Source organism: Pieris rapae, chromosome 11 (assembly GCF_905147795.1).
Source record: "Pieris rapae chromosome 11, ilPieRapa1.1, whole genome shotgun sequence".
Classification (NCBI taxonomy): Eukaryota; Metazoa; Arthropoda; class Insecta; order Lepidoptera; family Pieridae; genus Pieris; species Pieris rapae.
Genome location: NC_059519.1, coordinates 966745 through 987573, shown reverse-complemented (window position 1 = coordinate 987573; position 20829 = coordinate 966745).

The window sequence follows — 20829 nt, the reverse complement described above, 5'->3', positions numbered from 1 at the left end:
TAAAATCTATGTTATTCTTTGAGCTCAATTAAATATCCATAAAATAAACGAAGCTGTAATTATTACGAGAGAACGTCTGAGTCGCGTCGAGCCAGATAGCAGCGCTAAAAATAGCAGGAGCGCAAATTTCCTGCAAATGTGTGAAGTGTCGTTGCGCTTGCGCAGGCCTAGACAAATGTATTTATTTCATTGTCTGTCCCCATTTTGAGGATTAATTTTATAGATATATTGAACTAAATTTAATTTATCTTTTTATTCGTTTTGACTTAAGTACGTCAAAGTTTATTACAGATTGTTGATATTCCTCTTTACCTTATTCTTACCTTACCAAATCCTTAGCAGTTTTTTGCTTCGTCCTATAGTTCTGACGAAAATCAATATTATAAAATGTTAAATCTACTTCAATAACGAGAAAACAAAAAAACGCGTTGATGATCCGTTAAGTTTTATTTTAAATTTAGTTTAAAACAACCAAAATACCAATTCTATCAAAAATGACAGAGGGAGCCGCAGACATCTTGGATGAAGAAACAATGTTTGGGCTGTCGAAAACATTGGTCAGAAACTCTTTAAAAAGATTAAATGTTTTCGACAGACCAGACATTGTTTCTTCATCCAAGATCTCTATGGCACGATTCTCGCCAACCTCGAAAAGATGATTGCTCTAAGAACAATTTTTTGCTGAAACTTATTGTCACCTAACGACGGTGTCAAAAAACAATTTTTTTCCATATTTTTTTTCATGCGTTTGAAGCTTAAATCGCAGTAGTACAGCACGTGCGTACATTTTTTCTGTTTGGCCAGCAGCCAGGTGTTTTGGCGGTCTTTGTCAATGTTGTATTTATTAATACATCTTATTGTTGGTTTTCTGGCTCGTCTGATCGTCTGTCCTCACACATTTTGCTGACGATAATGATGACCTACCTATTTGAGGAAATAAAACTAGATCAATAAATGAAGAGCTAATCGCTTGCAGGCTTCGTCTGTATTAGGTATTAGATTTCAACATTGACATTTAGTTACACTAAATTACGAGATTTAGATAAATTATTTATATTTAGAACACTTACTCTAACAACAGATTATTTTAGACACAAGTCTCAAATCAAAATTACACTTATCGTCGTGAACGTCAGCAAAAAAAAGTACTAAATGTATATTTACTAAAAAAAAATTTATAATATTCAAAATGGGTATCAGTTTATAGAGTAATTTCTAGGAATATAATGACATATTTCATAAGTTAACATAGGAATTTCAGCGCTATGTTGCTCATTTGTATGCTCTTAATCATGCTCAGCGCACAGCAGAAAGCACGTCAAATAAAAATTAAATAATTTATCAACTTGATGGCAGTTTCATTCCAAGATTGTCGAAATGCTCTCAAATCGCTTTATGTAAAAAAATATCTAAAGCTGTTAATAAATTTTATTTTTTTTATTATGTAAAAGTAATTATACGTATCCGATTGGCTCAATCAGGTCTTTTAAAATTATTGTTGTGTGTAATAAAAATGCAAGGAAATAGTTTAATCTAGAAAACATCATCGTATTGTTGTGTTCAATTGAGCATGTCTGGGATGTCATAAGATCAGTGATACCTGCTTCATACAACTTCAGGGAGTAAGAGTCATTGCAGAACTGTATTCCTCAAAACGTTTTTACAAACATCGTGGAAAGCATTCCTAAATTCCTAAAGAGATTATCAAAAGTAAATTGACAGGCTTCATTTTACACCCACTTTTGGACGTTAAATAAAATATAAAGATGATTCTAGTTTCCTATGGAGAGGAATGGACAAGAAACTCCACAAGTATTCTTTTAAAATAGGAATTACAATATTTTTATACATTAGTGTAATAATTATACGTGAAGACAATGTACTCCTAGAATAGTAGTCTACGTCAGTCAGCATTGACAGTCTAACACCCGAACCCAATAATTAATCCACAATCTGAGATCAGACCGTAACAGTCAATCGTACTCCTATCTGCATCCCAATAACTAAACCCTACGAAGGCAATCCATTTTTGACGACGGATATAATGCAATCTTTTTGCTCTTTACACTCATATTTGATAAAAAATATAAACCCAATAAAGCAAATAAAACCTTACTCAAGACATTTACATTGTTTCCTGTTTATAAAACACGGACAACTTACTGTGGATACCTTTTTTTTATTTTCTTTTGGTGAAGAGATTGTAATAATAAAATTTGTAGGAAAGACTAATGTTAATGATGCGTGAAGCCATGGCCATCAGGTCAAAACACCGAACGTTTAATAAAAGGTTAAAAGAATGAATGTAAGGATAAACATTGGAAATTATTACGTTTCGAGGATTCTTTTAATAAACGACTTTTACCGTTCTAGGGATGGTTTCATTCAAGTTCAAAATTATTCGTATAGGTAACACAGTGTACACTTATGAACGTCAAAAAAGTTATATACTAATATTTAATACTTCTAATTTTACATTTATTGCCAGTTCTCAAATCAAGTGCGTAGAAGGAAGTGAAGAACTGGCAATAAACTCTCCGCCACTCTTTTTAGTTTTTTGTTTTACATAACTTTTGTAAGGAGCTGCAACCATTACACAATTTTTCACGTGACATCTTCGGTAATTTATAATAATAAAATAAATTAAAAACGAAGATTTTCAAAACAGAGACAATTAAATTATATCGATTGTATGTTTCTGCAACAAAGTTTTAATAAATAAATAAAGAAGTTTAATTTATAAAACGTAAGACTCGTATATGAAATGTATAGGACTTTGAGGATGGTGAGGCATTGATGAAGAATAGGGCTGAAGTATTTTCGAACCAATCCGGCTTAATGTTATTCAAGAAAAGAGCATACCAATTCTTACAAGGACGGCAACGCACTTGCGAACCCTCTGGCATTAAGAGTGTCCATGGGCGGCAGTATTAACATCAGGTCATTCTCCTGCCCAGTTCTAAAATAAATCTATAACATTATAAGACAACTTGTAGTTGAAATTCAATGAACGTAATAAAATACAAGGATTTTTTTTATTTTAAAATGTATAATTTTTTTTAATGTTTGACAAAGTTTAAAAAAAGTTAGGTATAAAAGTAATTTAATTTTTTTGGCATCACTAAACATCAGATGAGCCTCCTGCCAGTTGGCCCCTGTACTATAAAAAAACATAATAGAAATGTTTTTCTTTATAAGTCTTAAATTTATTACTAACTTAGGAACTGTAACGTAAAGCTAAGTTAAACATAATGTGTGTTGCGTTCAACTTAGCTACATCGTTAGGAGCACGCAATACGAAAGTTATCGTTGCAAAAACTTAAATTGATGCAAATAGCGCATTAATTATTCTCTTTAAACTTTGCCAGCTTTTTTTATTAGAAAAGAAATAGCAAAGGTTCTTGAAAAGCTTTTGTATTTATTATCTATAATAGAAGGTCCACAAGAAGTATGTAATGTCTAAAACACCAGAAAAGGTTAAAATTAAAGATTGTCTGCCACGATCACAATTTTAAAATGGGAAAAGGCTGACAACGCACTCGCGCGTCCTTTGGCATTGAAAATCTGTAGATTATTCAACCGTAGTCGTTCTTCAAAGAATTATTTATTTAATGGACAAAGGCTACAAGAGCTATGTCATTCTAATATACCAGAAAGAGTTTATCGGACAATCGACATTTTAAAAGACCTACAACGCCCTCGCGAACCCTGTGGTGAGTGTCTACGGATGTCAGTATCAGGTGAGACTCCTACCCGTTTGACCTGTGTAATATAAACAATATTATTTTAATACCGATATTCTACGTAATTTCAAAACCAGCCCTAAGTAACGTTAACTAGAAAAATTTTGTAAATATCGATTCAGTCTCAAGCCTGAAGTTAACTGAATTTTTTAATTTTTTGACTTTGATTCATTCACAATCACAATTCGTGGCACACGAACATGGTTGTTAAGTATATTGTAACAATTTGTTGTCAATGACGAAACCTACAATACTAGAGCTAGCATTATTGTATGGATGTCGCAGTAAAGTAGTTAAATCAGAGGTTTAATTGAATCTCTAGACAGTTAATTAAATATTGATATTCAATCAAGTCTCAAAATAGAGCAGCGTCGAAAACGTTTAACTATCTGTCTGACTGAAAGCCAGCGTGTTGAATAATTATGTAAAACAAGACGGCGGTCGGATGGCGGATGGAAATATTTCCGAACTAAGAGTCCTTCGCGTACCTTTTAAGAATTAAGAAAGGCTTAAAGTCCGGCAACGTACTTGCTAGTCCTCTGGCAATGTGAGCGTCTATGGGCGGCGGTCACTTAACATCAGGTAACCCTTTGCTTTCTCCCTGTTTAATAAAAAGCTAATTAAGTCAGTCGTTTCGTTGTCAATTATTTTAAAAAAGGTAAATGAGGCCCGAGAGCGAATGCGATTGAGACTAACTGAGGAATAAACGGGTCATAGGACATTAAGTCAAGTTAACTAAGTTAACACAATTTAACAGAAAGAGTACATGTGGTACCTTAGTTAAAGGGTGTTAATTAAGATGATAATTAATATTGGTTTATACCTGGTATGCGATAAACTGAGCCAAGTATTTATTTTACTTTTTCAAAATTTTAAGTACAAAAAGGCCTAATAGGATTAATTTGAATTATACATATATCGTAAATCCTGTACTAAAAAATACAATTAAACTTTCGTGTTTCAAACAAAACACGTGCCATATAAAACCTACTGCAGTGAAAAGTTTTAAAAAAGAAAATAGTTTATTGGCTAAAACGAAATTTATGTTAATGTTTGACTGACATTGTTTTTACGATACTTCCGTGTCCTTGGCAAAACCTTTGTTTGCTCCGTAATTTGCGTGTTTGGAAATATTATCGCGAAATTAATAAAATGAAGTTTTCTTTTAATAGTTTAAATACACTAGTAAAGTATAGGTACCGAGTAGAATGCAACCTTCTAGTATGTATAAACACATATTATAGCAGTAGCGGCGGTATCACTTAACATCAGGTGAGCCTCCTGCCCGTTTGCCCCCTGTTCTATAAAAAAAAAGTATCACTTTTTTCACAGGTTATTCTCATATTCAACCATGCAACTCTCAACCCGGTCGCCGTCGACATTTAGCCGAAATGTTAACAAGCTTCGGGTCGCGTATGCGTATAGAAGATTTGTGCAGTATGATGATGCGTCACTCAATGCAACAACAGAGCAGCGGATGGGAGATGACATGGCTCCACTCGCCTATGAATATAAGAATGGGAATAGTAAAGGAAATTTCTTAATATATATATTCAAATTCAAAAAGTATTTATTGATATAGGTAACACAATGTATACTTATAAACTCTTTGCCCATATTTTTAATCGCCAACTTTTTTGTTTTACACAATATGTGTTCACTGCTAGCTGCAAACCTTACACCATTTGCCACATGACATCTTATCCGGATTCGGATATAGTCGGGCTTTGCACAAAAAGAATTTCTTTCTTTGTGCCCATAAAACACTCTAAAGGCAAACATCTTGATGCTTGTAGAAATACAAAAATATAGATTTTGTGTTAGCAAAAAAAAGAAACGGATATAATTTGATCAATTAATCAGAGTTTTTCAATCTTTTTTGTGCCCTAAGATGGGCCCAGTTTTTATATATGTAATATAAAAAAATCGTCCAATTAAGAAACTTAAATGATAGGTTTTAGGAGTGTATTACTAGGAAATTGTGAACGAAACACAGTAAGTAAATTTTCAAAAGATATAATGAAATACTGAAATAAAATTCCCCCCCCCCCCCCCCTTTCGAATAGGCATTAACAATCAAATTTTTGGCTCATGGGCCGTGGGCCGTTCGGAAACAATGGTCTAGATTATTATCTAATATATAAAATTCGACGATGTTTGTATTTTAAATCCTCCGAAATGGATCGACAAAGTATCGATCAAAATACACTTATTTTAAAACAAATATTTAAATTATTACGCAAATTAATTATAAGTAGCCTGACTAGCACTAGTCCCAGGTCGTATTATCAACTAGATAAGCATCAACTTTATATAAATCCTTTTAACACCGCTTTTTTTAAATAAATTTATTAAATTCATATAAGAGCTTTCCCAAAAAAGAATTAGAAACTTTAGATAGTCTAGTACGGGGTAATTGCAGCCTGCGTTTGTTCCGAGTATTGACATTGTACGTATGTTCTATTCTAGTAAACTTATTACTATTTTTGTATACATACATAACATTTTCATAAATATATTGCGAGGGAAAGGCAAGTGTATTAATTTCCCTGAATTTATCTCTCAGAGATTCCCTACATTTTAAAATATAGATTGCACGAATAGTCCTCTTCCTCAGAATGAAAATAGTTTCCAATGTCACCACTGATAAATCCTAACCTAGCATTTTCTAAATATTTTACATAAATTCTGATACACATACAGATATACCTAGTTAACTGGAATTTCAATGGAAAATAACATGCAATATTTTATGCGGGTTTCTTTGTGTTAATATTCTTACCAAGGGAAGACCTTTCGTTTGACCTCGCTTGATCGACATTCGTACCACGAAATTTTAAAATTTCACGTGCGCCCATCACATTGCCTTGTATTGATATTCTTCGAAGATTTTGACAGTTCACCTTAAACATTGAAAATGTAAATGCATTTCCCGGTACGGTTCATGTAAATATGTCAAAGCGAACATAAGGTTTTATAGATTTTTATATAAGAATATATACTCAAATTCAAAATAACTTTATTCATATATGTATACAATTACACTTATTAACGTCAACAGAAACAATGTTAAATTAATTCTAAATTTAAATTTCTACCAGATCGCAAGTCAAGGGCGTAGAGCGGGCAAGAAGACTGACAACTGACAAGAAATCTCCATCACTCTTTTTAATCGCTAAGCTTAGTCATACAAATTGTTTAAACAGGAGCAATTCAATCCTAACCCAACATTATTGTGTGTTGAATATTGAAATGCTCTGTCTTTGTTAATTTTGAAGCAGATTGATGCCAGGTCTCCTTCTACTTAAGCTCGTATTTTTTAGTGTTACGTAAAACGTGTCTGAAATACTCATGTTTCCGTTTCTTAACCATCAAAAGCATTTCTTTGTTCTTCTGCACTGTGTTCAGCGTGCTTGTGTCTGTGTGTCTGTCTAAGATAGTTTACGCATACTGGTATATTATAACCTTGCATCACACTAGTGCCTTCTTCTTCTCTTATCTGGCTGTCACACTAGTGCCTTCTGTTAAGTCAGCATTTCCCACTGAGAAGTGCAACGATACTTAAAATATGATATCATTTTGGCATCATCCCTCGTCGTGGACACACATTTGTTGGCTTTCATTTTATTATATTGTTCTGTAAATTATTATAATCATATTCTACTCACAGGGAGAACACTTGAACACTCCACCCATACTATAACTACTTCTTCAATAGATTACATTAGTTTTTTCAATGAGTTGATGCTAGCTTTTTTATCTGATATATTTAAGGGATTTATTTCACACCTAGTTCATCGTTAAATAAACCTAACTATTTTTGTTTATATTACTAGCGCAATTTAGTTTTAAGGTTTTCTTGTGAAAGAAACTTGAAATAAATTATTATTATTATTATATAAAAGTTCAATTGTATCCTGAACTCATCTTTTTTTTTTAAGCCCATTTACGTCTAATACATAAACCTAATCTAATAATCCCGATTTTCTTCTGTAAACAAGCGTACGTATAATATGAGTTTCCAAATAGCGCAGTAATCAAGTGATTTATTCTCATAGCTAAGGGGATTATTAAACCTTAAAAATGCACCTTCTATACATGACAAGGTTGGTGACGTGTTTCGTCTTGCAGCTGTTTCGTTGAGGTGCTTGTGTTCCCTCAAGCTCACAGATATGTGGTATACATCCACCTCCATAAACGTAAGACGAATATGACGGTTACGAGAAATGTGGTGATTAAAATACGAATTTGGTAATAAAATATATTTTTTTATGTAATAGGAGGCAAATGGGCAACGGTGGAGGCTGATCAAATGCAATGTCGTCGACCATGGACACTCACATTGTCTGAAGGCTCGCAGGTGCGTTTCCGGCACTTCATGAATCGGTAGGCTCTTTTCTTAAAGGACTATCACTTAACATCAGTTGAGCCTCCGGCTGGAGGTACTGTAAAATAATAAAACATGTATACATTTTACAAATAGTCGTGTTTGTTTATTGATGGATTACATTGACCAATCCGTTCATTGTTGGTCAACTACTGGTAATGAATTTTATTCTTATTATTTGAAAACTACTTAAATTTTAGGATTTTAGATTAAAAAAAAACATACCTAAATCAATCTTAATTTTAATTAAAAATAAACGAAACGCTGTCACAGAAACCTGTGATATTTCTATTGTATCTTTTAATTAATAGTAACGATCTGTCTCAGCTTCTCAAAGCTGAACCGTTGCTGAATTTTTTTTATAATATCTATTGGAAAGCGCATAAAAATGCGTATATGAGTTTATGTACTTAAATTAAAACTTTAGTCAACTTCAAGTCTACGTTCAAATACGCTGGATTTGAAATCAATTTATGACCATTTGCTTTTGTGGTTCTAAAAGGTTTTGTAGATGTTGATTAAATATGAGAATGCTTATCATAAAAAAATTTATAAAATAACAGCAAGACACTGATAGCGGCAACTGGATCCCTCCACTCTCTAAAGAAGTAAATAACCTTATTTTCATTATAATATGTTCTGGTCTCAGATACAAAATTTTTGTAACTTGCTTGAATTTTTAAAAGAAAGTTTTAAAAAATAATAAATTTTAATTTAATGCCATCTATCGCTACTTATTATTACTAACATGAACAATTTCCAACACTTTATTATTCTTTTCTTTTATGTATTCGTGACATCTATTGTCATTTTAAGTAATTGATATAGAAAATTATTTTGTTTAATGCAACGCCATCTGTTGTGGAAGTTGAAAACAACTTCAATGTTCAGTACGGGGTTCACATGTATAAAAGTTTAGTTTAAAACACATCGAATAAAAGATGACATGTTAAAGATATTTGTCCTGTAAAATTTGAAATACTGATTAGGGCCGATGTAGGGAATCTAGTAAACACGTTCATCTCGTATGATATATCGTGTATAATTCCACTTAATAATTATAGTACCTCTTAGACTGAAGCGTTACATATATGTATGTATTTTATAGATATCTTTTTTTATAATGGCACTATATATTCTTTATACTCACACACAACCAGTGACAACTTTCAATTGATAACTGTTCCTTCCTATTAATTGAAAATTTAAAAAAATTATAAATTTGCAACTTCAATTATCAAGAGTAACCTATCCCAACCGTAACGGTGTTTATACTACTACAGTACTACACTACACTAAAACTACTACAATTTAAGTAGTCTATTCAAGCATATAAAAGTAGTCGCCTGTAAGAGATCGCTAGAAACAGGCTCCCAGTTGCCCACCTTATTATTTAATTATGTCAATTTTATTATATTTCTGTCTGCAACGAAATAGTAATGAATAAAATAAATAAATAATTGTTGATTGTCAACTGAGCAATTGAAGCAAATTGATGAAACATAAATATTAGGATAGCGGCGTTCAGTAAGCGCCATCAATACATGTCATTTGTGTAAACAATTCGATGGAACTTCATTAATTTACGTCTAATTTAATGATTATTTGGCATGCCTTTGTAATAACATAATTTTCGTGTTTTATTTTTATTTGTCATTATGGTGTTTCTAACGCCCGAATCCAATAATTAATCCACAATCAATGATGATGAAAACAATTTGAGATCAGTCCGTGACAGTCGATCGATCTCCTATCTGCATCCCAATAAACAATCCGTACGGAGACAATCCATTTTTGGCGACGGATAGAATGCAATCTCTTCAATCTGTACACTTATACTGATAATCAATAAAAACCAAATAAAACCGTACAAATAATATTAAAATATACATATATTTTTTTAAAACATACCAAATAGCTTTTTAATTATTTTAAAATCTGGTGTATGTTAAAATCTTAAGATAGGAAGAATATTGGCACAGTCAAACTGATCTATCCACATACACCGATCCGACTAAGCATGCATAGCTTGTATCGACAGATGGCAATTACAATCTGTATATTGGCACACTTTTATCAATATTTTGATTAAGATGTCTATCTATGGTCAAAAGTGGATTGAGTTATTGGGTCTGTATATGTATGTATATAACTTGATGACAACGCATGGGAATTTGGGTTGCTTGGGAGCTCCTCGTAAGGACCGGATCCTCAGTACTCAGACTATCGCTAAACTAGCTGACGTCATGTTGGAGACATATCTGCATTTAAGGCCGCCGCGTCTATGTGGAACCAGCTGATGTGTTTCCTAACCAATTCGGCTTAGAGACCTTTACGAAAAGCCTCTCCCTGAATGTGAGTGTTTATGAACGCTATCATTTAACATCTGGTGTGCCTCCTGCCCTAGGTAGATTGCCTAGAGTGAGTAGACACGTTAGAAGAAACCCATGTTAGAAAGTAATTGTATACAGATGTATAATAATTGAAAAGTAATAATCAAAAGTGATAGAATAAGCCCTGTTTTCAATTCAAATTTCATAGGCCGTTAAAGTTTTGATTGAGGAAGGTTTACCGAACGAATTAAGGTCAAACTGTTTAAGCTGTCTAACCATTCACGACTACAATTTAACTTATACCTCTGTTTATTTAATTAATTGTATAAGCTTATACAGAGCTTTCTTAGGCCTCATTCTGTCACATTAATTTTATTTATGCTGTACTGATATGCAGACACATCTTTTCCCTTACTGATAAGTGATTGTGCAAATAAATGGTACATAGCAAAGGCTAAAAAAGTTCATTAACAGCCTCATAAAAATTAAATTAACTTGTAAGTTATGATTTCTGTATAACCGTTATATGAAACGCCAAAATAAAATTACATTCAAATCAAATCAAATCAAATATCTTTATTCATATAGGTAAACTTTTACACTTATGAACGTCAAGAAAAACAAATTAAATTAATCGTAAATTTACATTTACAACCAGTTCGCGAGTCAAGGGCGTAGAGCGGGTAAATTTAACTAAGTATAGATTATTTTATTAATTGAAACGAAAAATATTGTATTATATAAACTTGGTACTCCAATCTATGTTTCTTTCTTCATCGCTGGGGCAGTGATGTCGACAAGCTAGGACATCAAGGACTGTCATGCTAAAAAGTGCTGGCCGCTTCTACATGCCGCACTGAACGATATCATTCGCTGGTCCCTTGCCATCGTCAACGAGCCAAGTCTACTTTTTTTTTCTTTTTTTTTATAGAACAGGTGGCAACCTGGGCTCACCTGATGTTAAGTGATACCAGAGGGCTCACGAATGCGTTGCCGGCCTTTTAAGAATCGGTACTTGAGCCGACTGAAAGTTTTTTTTCTTAGTGGCGTTTTTTATTATGAATGAGGGTATTAGCTTAACAATAACAATACACAGAAGTATAAACTTAACTATTAACGTTCATAAGTGTACAAGTTTACCTATATGAATAAAGATATTTTGATTTGATTTGATAAAGACTCCAGGAAGACATAAAGACATGAAGGTTAGGAGGCTCACCTGTAAAGTCAGCCTATGCTGTCATGTCTTTAAAATGTCACGCAATTACCTTCAACCATTTGTCAAGGAGTACCTTGGGTCACACTGATATATTTTAACCATGATCACTGGGTTCCAGACCCCTGGCCACTGCAATAAATCTTCTCTAATCCTCGAAGTTTTCTGAGATAAATTACGGTCACGTTCGGCGTTAAAAGTACGTTTTTGAAATAACATATTAAACCTATATTATTTGCGAGTCGAAGCCCATTTGTAATTATTAGGTTTTTTTAATCCTCAATAGGACGTTTTCATAATCTTAACTAACTATATCTCAAAGATGTGTGTAGTGTTAAATCAAATAGTTTTTTTACAGTGTTTTTTGGTTCTTGATTTCAACACTATAGACATAATAAAATGGAATGTTAAAAGGAACGTTTTATTTATTTATTTATTTAGTACTTCTACAGCTAACATAAAATAAATATAATTACAAACAAATATACTGAGAATATAGCCAAAGATGGAATACATAATACATTTTACAACAAAAAGATTTATAAAATGGAACAAACAAACAAAAAGTATTTAATACATTGAAGTAATTGTGATTTAATTTATGTAACTAAGCCTAAATTGGTTGTGTTGTGTGATGGTGTAAAAGTGTTTTTTGTGTTTTTTAAATACAGTTTGTGGCGAATGCTACTATGTGGAACCAGATGAAATATTTGCGAACCAAATCGATTTAGGAGCCATTAAAAGGTGTCCATGGGCGGACCTGACTTAGTATCAGATGAGCCTTCTGCCCGTTATCTCCCTGATAATTAAAAACATTATAATTATTTTGATAGTAAAAAGCCTTATTCATTTTTAAAGTATTTGTAATGAGTTTAAGAATTATTATATTATCTCGTCTGGCGACCTCAAAATTCTCCCCGTTTTATTACATTTAACTTTTCTTTGTTTTGACAACCCAATTCACGGACTTAGTTTGATTAAAAACCTTTTTAACGAACCTTATTCTAGACGTAGTATATTGTGCTTTGTTTTTTAGCATCGAGAACGACTCATTTACACAGAAGTACATAATAAAGTATTTGCTACTGTACGAGCCAAAGCTGTATATTTTCTCAGTCAGCCTTCCTTAGTTTTGTAAGCGTAGCGATTTACTAAATCGTCACAGTTACGCCCGGGGAGTATAGCCAGACGTAGGCACTCCCTTCAACTGTTATTCGTTACATAGCAATTAACATGTCATTATTTCGCTTATATTTTATTGTTGTATAATATAAAGTATTGTTCAGGTACGAGGGGTTAATTTCTTTATTTCTAATTCAATTTAATAACATAATAATGTTAGTTTTGAAGAAAACTAATTTAAAATTGTTCTGTATTGCTTTGGATTGGTGATTCTATATTATTTTTATAAGATTTGGTTACACACAACAACAACATTATAATAATAATAAATCATTTATTTGCAAGAACATTTATAACGAACAATTATAAAAATCCACACAATCAGCCACACAAAAATAGGCATGCAAATGATACATTCGTTTTCATCAAGTCATATAATAAGAACGTCAGTCATAATGTCAAGCTATTTACAATCAATTGTTGTCAAACTTATAGGCCAAATATACGCCCAAGCTATAAAAACACCTTGACTTTAAAGATCTAATCTTAACCCATCATATTTTTTTTCAGTTATTTACTCACTACCTGAATTATATTGTTTTTTAAATTTCCTCTTTTAGGTTCGTTTAAGTATTATTTAGCAAATTAAGGTTATGTTTCAGGTATGTATGGTTTTAATGAAATTGATAAATATTATTACAGAATGGAAACTGCAAGATGGAAAGAGGAAGACAAGAAAAAGATGGGCAGACGAAATAAAGAGAATAAGACGTACAACTCAGACAAGAAGAGCTAACATTAGAAAATAGTGCGCGCATGCAATGCAACAAGACACGTTGATCTCCAAAACCATCACATCATTAGATGAAGTTGCGTTGTGTAAATTTAAACAAGTGTTTATATATATTATACTGGGTGCCAGCAATAAAGGCTTAGTAATAATAATAATAAAAAAGCAATGTTTCAAATTATAAAACCGATGTGAAAAGCAATTTCCAGTGTGCATTATTCAGTTTCCATCAAACATAGATCTTTTATGCAATTCATGCGACCCATTGTACCGTGTGTGAAAAAATTGTCGGCCATATTGTGTGAGGCTGCTCTAATTCAATAAAGTTTTATGAAATATAGGACAACGAACGCCTACTAACTGTATACGACATTAGTGTTTCGATATTACTTTTATTCTGTTTCCAGTAATTAATATATTGCGAAAACCTATTTCGTGGTGTGTTATTTATTTGAATAACTCCCGTCAGTTAAACAAACATTTTAACAGCTCGCATCAAGTAAAAAATGTCAGCTTGGTCCTAATAAACGCGGTAACCTGGAGCACGTGTATTACCTAGGTATAAACTATAAACTTTGTTCTAATTGAATTGAACATTATAAGTATTACACTGACATAGAATTATTATGTAGATTTCTTATTGCTTATATTATCTTAAAAATTATCTAATTTTCTCAGGTCCTTATAACTATACTATACTTATATATGTATACTAATATGTTACGCTCCTTTCCTTTTTTTAGGCTTCTTCTTTTTCTCTTTCCGTTCCTTCTTGTTAGGCTTCTCAGCCAGTAAGGAACAGGCTGCCCGAATCTTCTATACTCTTCTTTCTGTATAGACAATACTTAACCATATCCTGCCCAATCATGACTTTTGTAATTCTGGTTTTTCCTATTCTTTTGCATTGCATCGCAATTCATAAATCCGTCAGATGTCCTTTTTAGTTACTTTTATAACATTTTTTGTATTATTTTGGTGATTCTATATTGTTTTTATAAGATTTGGTAATGCAATTTTATCATATTATATCTTTTTCAGGTTTTTCCTTACTAGGGTAGCCTAGACGAGGTCGATTGTTATATAAATAAACAAAATAATACTAATTATTATATATATTGTATGGTTACAGTCCACTATATTATAAATATAAACACACAAACTACGCATTTAGAGACATATTGCTTAGTATTGAAATTAATTTACATGTAACTGTGATGGGTTTGAAACATTTGCATTATTTTAATGAACTGTGAAACTGTGCCCACGCCGATAAGTTATTCTCTCTCATGAGATTTACGAAAATGAATTTGTAAAGTACAAGGTGGGTGGCAATTGACTTAAAACGGGTTTTCAATTGCCAAACGAAAGTTGAAATGAAAAGTAAGTAAGTATGAAAAGTGATTTGTATTGTTAAGCCCCAATCTGGTAGGAATGACCCAAGAATGAATGAGACACTAATTATTAATAATTAACAGAATAATTATATAAAATATTCGGGTCAGATTTGTAATTTTAAATAAATTATTAATTATTACAAGATCCTTGGTATGGAGAACTCGGCAGAACAAAACACCTGCTGCCCACCGACTGGCACTGACAGAGTGGAAGTATAGAGGTCAGTGCAGGGCGTATTGGAGGAAGATAAAGGAGTGCTATATGATGATGATAAATTATCACATTTGTTAATCAAATGTAATACCTATGGTGTTTGCTTAAAAAATAATTTTACTTGAAAATGCATTGTAAGTAAATAGTTTTCTGTTAAATTTTCCAATAAATTAGTATTTACCAAGAATGGTATTTATTAACCGCACAATGTCCTTTACACACGTCTATAGTATAAAAAGATATCTAATTATAAATCTAAATTTCTTTAAAATCGGCCGAAGGGTTTATTTTTAGTCCGACGTAATCTTATTATATACGCGAACTTAGAATCAAATATATGTTCAGCCCTCTGTAAAGTCCATCTATCACTGTACTGAAACATATTAAAATCATATGAGCGTTAAGATGAAACATATTTGCGTATCTTACGATACGAGTATTAGGTATATTCTAATACGAATAATGGCTGGCCTATGCTGGGAAATGAAACATTTCACTAAATAGACTCGGTCGAGTACGTACATTAACGCAATTATCAAAGCGATTAGGCCATACTATCCGCCAAAATAAATTTAAGATTTTGGAAATTTAGCTACAGTTTATTTGAAATTATTTTTACATACACACTGATAAATGACAACTGTGGGCTATCTACTCGTAAATTAAAGTAGTCCATGGAAAAGGGTTATTAAAAAAATGTTTAAGATAAATATACTATATTCTTAGTATATTGCCGGCAACGCACTCGCGAACTCTCTAGCATCGAGAGTGTCCATGGGCGGCGGTATTACTTAACATCAGGTGAGCCTCCTGCCCGTTTGCCCCCTGTTCTATAAAAAAATAATAATATTAAGACAACAATACATTTTTTAATTACAATACATAAAAGACAAAACAGATAACAATTATGGCGTTTTAATTTAATAGGAAAATATATCAAAATTTATTTATCTATACTAATATTATAAAGAGGAAAGGTTTGATTTTTTGTTTGTTTGTTTGTATGAATTGAATAGGCTCCGAAACTACTTGGCAGATTTGAAAAATTCTTTCACTGTTGGAAAGCTACATCATTCCTGAGTGACATAGGCTATATTTCATTTTCAAAAAAATAGGCATCCTTACTAAAATTACGATAACATTAACATTTGTTTATTATTTGATACAATTCTAACAGATGGCGCTGAGTTAAAGGTAGTAGTTTGGCAAGACGACGTTTGCCAGGTCAGCTAGTATGTAATAAATATCAGTAGTATCTGTATAGTATGTAGTATACGTGTCAGCAAACTGCACTAGGTAACTAAATTTGTGTGAGAGTGAGAACTAAGAACTTAATAACAGTTCTCTAAGCCCTACAGTTGTATTCTAACACAGGATGTCTGCACCAATAGGCCTAAGTTTACAGACAAGGCCTACGGGTAGGATCAAAAGTTCAAGGTGGTGTGATTAACTCAAAGCTGTCGGCCAGGTTCACCATGATAATTAATGGCTGGATGTTGAACTTTGACGGGAAGCGAGAAATGAATAAGACAGAGCCAAATTCAAATCTGATTTATTGTTACAAAATAATATAGTAAATACACCTATTCACATATACATAATATTATTCTTTAGAATTGTTTGTGTATCGCTTCTTCAGCTATTAGTTATTACTATACTCAAGATGTCATATGGAACATGGTGTAATGGTTGCAGCTCCTTACAAACATGTAATAAAAACTTGGCGATTAAAAAGAGTGGCGGAGAGTTTATTGCCAGTTCTTCTCTTCCGTTCTACGCCCTTGATTTGAGAACTGGCAGTAAATTTAAAATTAGAATCATTTAATTTATAATTCTTTTTTTTGACATTCATAAATTTATATTATCTTAATATGTATATATAAATCTCCTGTCACGATGTTTGTCCACGATGGACTCCTAAACAACTTAACCGATTTTAAATTAAATTGGCACACCGTGAGCAGTCTGGTCCAACTTAAGAGAAAGGATTAATTGCAAATTATTTGATACAATTCTAACAGATGGCGCTGTGTTAAAAGTAACAATGTTTCACATAAGCTATCTACCTTTCTTTATTTCTTTTTTTATATGTAATAAAAACTTAGCCACAACAACGCTTGGCCGAGTCTGCTAGTTTGTTATAAATATCTACAAGAAATGGGGAACAGTTTCTCGACACTTATACACACGAGCAGAGTTCGTCTTGCGGCTTTAGCGTGCGACTCTCATTCATGAGGTCGTAGGATCGATCCCCGCCTGGGCACCAATAGACTTCCTATCTATGTACGCTCTATCTATATCTATATTCGCTCGAACGATAAAGGAAAACGTCGTGAGGAAACCGGCTTACAACCATTCATGTGTCAAGCACAGATTGCTGATCACCTACTTAGTAGTAGTACAAATAATCATGACACAGATACATAAATCTGAGGCTGAGAACTAAAGTTTTTTAAAATACACGAAGCCACTGTATATAGGCTTTTAAACCCCATGTATTATCAATTCGCGCTTGAAGACAGGTCTATTAAAAAGTTAAATTCTAAGACAATCTCAGACGAACTGTTTCATTTTATATGCTAATAGGGTATTCAAATATTAATTCGTGTTTTATAGGTTTTTAAATTGGTTTTACTGAATTTTAGACGTAATATAAATTGCTATATCCTAAACTCGATAACGCAGTATAAGGAGACGAAAAGCGAGGGTTTATATAATATTTTTCTGTGTCAACTACAAATGCGCTACTATTTTTGAGTTGAGTAGGACGCATATGACTAGTATCTTTCATTTACATACTATGAAAGTTTACAATGTTAGGCCGCCTAGAATGTATGTAACTATGTATTGAATGCTTGTTACATGTTAACCATATGAGACATTAGTGTCGGGGTTCGACTTATTACCTTTTTTTTTATAATACTCTACTCCCCGGCCATCGTGTCCAGGGACCTTTTCTAGCTCACATTTTTTTAAAACTAGATACAGTTCATTGATTCCAATACGCTATTTCACGTATGGCGTGTTCCGCGTCCTGAAATACGCTCCGGCGACAAAAACCAAAAATAATGTATTCATGTAGGTAACATAATGTACACTTATGAACGTCAAAAAAGAAAAATACATGCTTCTAATTTTACATTTACTGCCAGTTCTCAAATCAAGTGCGTAGAACGGAAGAGAATAACTGGCAATAAACTCTCGGCCACTCTTTTTAATAGCCAAGTTTTTTTTTTCACAACGCTTGTAAGGAGCTGCAACCATTACACGAGCATGACGATCGAGCACTTTACATTTGAAAACGTTGTAGATGTCGACGATCGCCCTATAGTCTGAAAATGCAGCCGAGAGATTCAGTCGCGTTACCTCTTTATACTAAAGCAATTCATATCCAAGCACTATTTTTTTTAAATATTAATTTATATTATAATAGGCCTTAGCAAGCAGTTTTACTTTAATGTACGATTTGTGTGATAAATTTTGAGACTCAGAAGGGTCAGTTTCTTATATTTGCTTTCGAACAATGGGAACTAATAAGTATGATACAAGTAACATAATTTCTTTCATATCTCGAATAATTTCCTTGACAATAATAATGCTAAAAGAATTTCACGAAATTTACCAAATAATATCAATCATTCATTACATTTGATATGTCGATATTTCTGTTGAAATGTTTACGTTATATTTATTACAGTTGAATAAGATTTTACTTTTGGTTTTATTTTATTTTTGCTCTCACACATCGCACATGTTAAAGGACAAACAAATACTTATCAAAATATGTTCTACAAAAATTGATTTATTTACTTACAGCATAAAATATAGTGTGAAAGTGACATATCTTAAGAAGGCCCAGCGTTAGCGCTCTAGTTAGCTAGATCCTTATTACATTTTAAATTGCAATTCCAATGAACTACAGAGTAGATTTTTTGATCTGTTTAAGGTTGGGGTAGGTTAGGTTATCTAAGGTCTTCCTTGGGTAGAAGGCCTTGCGAACCCCGAGGGCCCATCTTAAGGGCGTGTGAGGTGTTTTTAGTGGGTGGGGTCTCGCTACCCCTCTGAATAGCAGAGGGATTTGAGTGTAGATCCAGCCCCACAGTCCCCGCGTCAAGTTCGACATTATTGGTGCGGGCCTGCATTAGTGCATTTCCACCTCATTAAAAAAACTCTAAGGTCTTATTATTTGTTATAAGGGGTATCGGATTCGATTACCGTTTCGAGTAGAAGTTTTTTTAACTATAAATTGGTCCTCCTTTAAACCATATACCAGGCACATAGGCTGTGATGTTTAGGGTTAAACTCATAGGGTTAGTTACTTTTTAAAGCGATAGAGAAACCCAGTCTTCAAATAAACTTCATAATAAATAAATAAATAATACATTGTATACACATTTATCTGATACCAATAATAACTCTTAAGACTCGGTGAATATTACCGAAATTGAAAACTCAATTTTCTGATATTTCTAGCTAAACGAAATGGAAAAATGGTTGTTTCGCGTCGTTGTTTTGTTGTACTATGTATTTTGGACGGAGCTATTTTTAACAGATCTGAAAGAAATGATATAGTTTTTTATTTTGCTATTATAAGATTCAAACTCTCAAAGAATGCGAATTATGTAAATTCACGCTCGAGTTACCAACCAAATCGTTGGTCCACAAAAATAAAATAAATAAAAAACCACAGGTATGTATGCCTTTTGGGACAAAACCTTTCCTTATCACGTGTACTCATATCGCGCCCCTTAGGGTATTGATATATACGATTTCGTCATATTTGAACACCTTTTGAAAAAGGAAAGGAAAAAAGGAATGCTTTTAAGTTCAAAGGGTTACATTGAAATGTAAAAATATGTCATATATACATAGAATGTTATCTGGGAAGGCTCCTGGTAATTCATCCAACTTAATTTCAAAGCTGAAACAATGCAGACTTATGATTTAATTATGTATTGGAAGACGGAAAAACTTAAGTTTTCACTATACTATATATAAATATAGACTATACTAATAATAATAATAAAAATTACTGTAAAGAGGAAAGATTTGTATGTAACGAATAAGGATCCCTACTTAAACTACAATAATGTGATACTAAAAAATGCCTATAAAATATCTCCACAATATTAAAGAACATATCAATAACTATAAAAATTTACCATGCCTACAGCTGATAGAGATGTTTGTTTTTTTTTATTTTTTATTAATAATTAACCATTAATTACTTAAAGATGACATCTGGAAAATGGTTTAATTTAAAATGTATTGCTTTATTGACGTTCATAAGTGTACAATGTACATTGTGTTACCTATTGTATTGGACTAGATTTATTCTGCCTGTTTAATAATTGACTAATCGTATAGATACAGGTATTAATATTTGACAGCCAGTATGCAAAACCGGATAGTATTTAGATAATGTAACATCGTGAATTTTGAAGTACGAATAATGGCTTAATCCGTGTAAATGGCATGCAGGTAATGAACTCTGTGAGGTAATGAACGGAAACCTTGCCAGGTAATTAGCATAGACGCTTTATTAGGTCACACTGCGATTAAATTAGGTTACCTAAACATTTGATTAACGAAAATTTTTATTTTATTTTGCTCTCAAACATCACCCACAA